The 3,672-nt window shown below is 33.9% G+C and overlaps 1 long non-coding RNA gene across 1 annotated transcript in view; it reads left to right on the plus strand.

Annotated features, from left to right (window-relative positions):
- LOC104910521 overlaps window positions 1-3,672 on the plus strand; it is a 15,613-nt gene that overhangs the window by 1,328 nt on the left and 10,613 nt on the right. Inside the window, exon 2 of the long non-coding RNA XR_004159736.1 lies at window positions 56-178. This is a non-coding gene — a long non-coding RNA (uncharacterized LOC104910521). The remainder of the gene's footprint in view (window positions 1-55; window positions 179-3,672) is intronic.

Here is a 3,672-nt window from a genome sequence, read left to right on the forward strand (position 1 = left end):
TATTCTCCATGTGTCCTATGTTTAATTTTCTTCATCATCTTTCTTTTCTTAATAGAGTTGAATAATAAATGGAGTTCCCACCTCCTGACTTTGTACTACAAACTGGTGAATCATTACAGATCTTTCAGTGCCACCTTTAGGGAAACTGGGAACTACCTTCAAAAACCTCCAAATATAGGTAAGTAATTTGATTTCTCTTCCCCATAAATCATTCTTTTTTAGAATATAAAATTAAAGAGATTTCTTGACATTTACCTACCTTTACCTAGAAATAAAACAAAACTGGAAGGCATTTCTTTTATATTTGTTGTACTGAAACTTTTCATACCTTTTCAAAGTTAGATGTCTACAGGCTTTACTTTAGTTTAAATAAAAAATAATAAAAATTAAGATAAAGAAAATATAAAGCTTTTTTATGAAGCACTCTGAGACTGGATTTCCTTCTTTTTGCATACTCTGGGATGCTAATGAAATGTCAAGTAGATGATACGTCTCATCTTCTATATATAAAGCTCCTGACAATAGGAATATTCTCATTCAGTAGTATGTAAGTTTGATATGTACAGTAGTTTCCATAAAACCAAAAAAATCTGAGCTTATTTTACTTTGGGATCTCGATAAGAGTCATATGAAAATCTTTGTGTTATCTTCCAGCTTAGTATTGCAACTTCTTGTTGAAGTCAGTCTCACTGAAGTTATTGACAAAATTCCATTGATTTATACTATTTGCATTGTTTTATTTGTTCATACTGCTGTTTTTATTTTACGATAGTATTAACACAGAAAACAGGCTTACAATAGTAAAATCACAGCAGATATTTTCTTGCTTTTCTACATTGCTGGTTTCAAAATAATTACAGATACATGCTTATTGTGTTTCTTCTTGATATCATTCAAGTCCAGAAATCTTCTTACATAGGCAGTTAACAATACCAATTCTAAAGATTATATTCAATTCACTGTACTATGTCCCATCCCTTACTAATAGCTTAAAGTTCATTAGAGCTTCTTAGAGTGGATTCTTAGGTGTGTTAACTGTATGTACATATATTCTGAACCAAAGTTTAATTATTAGATCTAATGCACACATACAATATATACAATCATTATTCAATCATATTTCATCCTAGTCAAATACAGGCAGCTTTTCTGGTATTCTGTTCTCCCTTGTTGTTGTTGTTGTTGTTGTTGTTGTTGTTGTTTTAAATGTTTTGGAAGTATCTTTCCATACAGTATTATAAATTCTGTGAGTAGGTGAATTTTCATAGTCTTTTTTTTTTTTTGCTAAAAATGAATCTAAACAGAATAAAAATGAAATTTTATCTGAGAGCACCACTGTAGGTTGTTGTCCATGTGTTGACAACCAACAGAATAGCAAAGATCTGTGAAATATGTAGGTGGCAATGATATCTAGTTATTTTGCTTTTTGCTAGTCAGTTGCGTTGTCTCTTACTATTGTAAAAATATTATGATAACTAGAGAATTGAAAAGTCATACTAAGATATACTCCTTTCTTTTTCTCTATCTTGTTGGTCTTCCAGACTGCAAATGCACATTTTCTGCTCATGTTGGGTTGGTGTTTCATCTACCAACAGCCTCAAATCCTTCTTCTCAGAGCTGCTTTCAGGCCGTTCTCTGTCTAGCTTGTATCCATGCTTGGCATTGCCCTGACCCAAGTGAAGGTCCTTGCACATGGCCTTGTTGAACTTTGTGAGGCTGGTAATATTAAAATTGAGTAAGTGAGAACAAAGTAGATCTGCACAATCGTGACAGTAATAATTAAATCTTCTGTCTGGTGTCAGGTAGAGTGTCAAATTGGTACATGCCTGCTTTCTTCTGTCTTTTATAGGTACTTGTTAAGTCAAGTATCAAATGCACTACAGTAAACCAATTTTCAGTTTATAACTTCAGCAAAGCATGTGCATAGTACTGTGTTTAATGTTTTATGAAATATACCTTATATCTGTTTGTGCTGAAGTCTAGAATAAGATTCACGATAAGGGAATGTTACATTAAAGAAGACTATGTTAACTGGTTATTCAGAGAATGATATTGGGTGAGCTCATTATTTAGAGTTGAAAGACATTAAAAACTATAAAAACTGACCAGTTTCTAAACACACACAGTTACCTGTGGTGCACCTACAGTTCACTAATAGCAGTGCATCTTTTGCTCACAGCAAGAAGGCAATGTAGTTGGGATTTTCTACAAAGCTTCAATGACCTCTGGCATTTGTTAACGATACTTTTTGAAATCTGAAAGCATATGCCATTCAGGGAAGTTGCAGTAATCCTAAAACGCTTATTGCAACAGTTGTCTTTTAGTTCCTGAATGGTCTGGGTGTGGTTGGCATTTGAATGACATATTTTTGAGGAGTCAGTCTTTTCATTTTGTGAAGTCTATTGTGCTTTTATGTTACTATCTGCTCCCTAATCGCTACTGCGTTGATTCTGAAAATTCTGCACTTTTCAGTTACAGGAAATCTGGCAAATTTTTTCTTCCTTCTATTAAATAAAAAAGTTGTAGATACAGCATTATATATGATTAATACCATGTGTGATGTTTAGCTTTTGTATGTCTTTCAAAACTTGGGGATTTTTAGGGAAAATAAAGAAACCTTCTCCGTATTTTTATTTGAACTAAGCATATCCTATTATGCTTACTAAGAGATTATGACAGCCCATTTAAAGGCTGAATTTCTGTAATTTTCCTCAGAATCTCTGATTAGTCCTTTGGTAAACACACACAGCATTGTGCTACTGCACTTATGATGTAGCACAGCACTGTGGAGGAACAGGAGTAGCGTGGGTCCTGCAAAGTGGGGCAGAGGGTGTTTGTCCTTTATTTCTGTTATGTAAACATTTTAGCTCACTGCAGACCTCTCTGTGTTTTCCTGACTAAGAGTTCTTTGGATTTCAAATGAACCTCTGACCAAACAAAAGAAGGTCCTAATTACTTAGAGCTCATTTTTTCTCTGATAGAGTTTAATGGGTAAGAAGTGTTACTATTGATTTCCATGGGAACAGGAAAGGGCTCATGTTATTCAACGCACACTGAAAATCCTATGACAGTTACAGGAAGGAGAAAGAAACAAGTTAACTCTTGTTAAATTGCAGGATGAAAATTGTATATTAGGACAGTTGTGCCTCAGGGTGAATGTGTAAGTGTAATAGTACTGAAACTGCCTCTTTTCAAAATATACGCATCCGTGACAGTTTGCTATTGAAAAAGCCAGCGATTCACATATGTAAAAAATAGAAGCTGAGCAAAAATGTCAAGGTGCAACAGAGGGCAAACTTAAATTACTTCTAATAAGAAAAGAAATTGTTAGTTTTCAAAAGGATAATTGCTGGGTCTCTTCCTAGGAATATATTTATATCATTAAAATATCATTTATGTATTAGAAATAATTATAAGTTAGGTGAAATAATTTTTCAAAGTTGGAAGTAGTTAGAGAAGCCTCCTATTCTGTACATTTCCTGTGCACAGAAACAGCTCACAGCACGGAAAGGAGGAATAAGCGGTCAGTTTTTGTGCTGAAAGATCACTGTAGGGTTCCACAGAGATGTATTCATCAGTGAAGTGAGAAAGAGAATGAATGGTGAAGTTATACAGTTTGGTAGGTTATTCACCATAACAAAGACGAGGGTAATGGCCAAAAAGATACAAAAA

Source organism: Meleagris gallopavo, chromosome 4, assembly GCF_000146605.3.
Source record: "Meleagris gallopavo isolate NT-WF06-2002-E0010 breed Aviagen turkey brand Nicholas breeding stock chromosome 4, Turkey_5.1, whole genome shotgun sequence".
Lineage (NCBI taxonomy): Eukaryota > Metazoa > Chordata > Aves > Galliformes > Phasianidae > Meleagris > Meleagris gallopavo.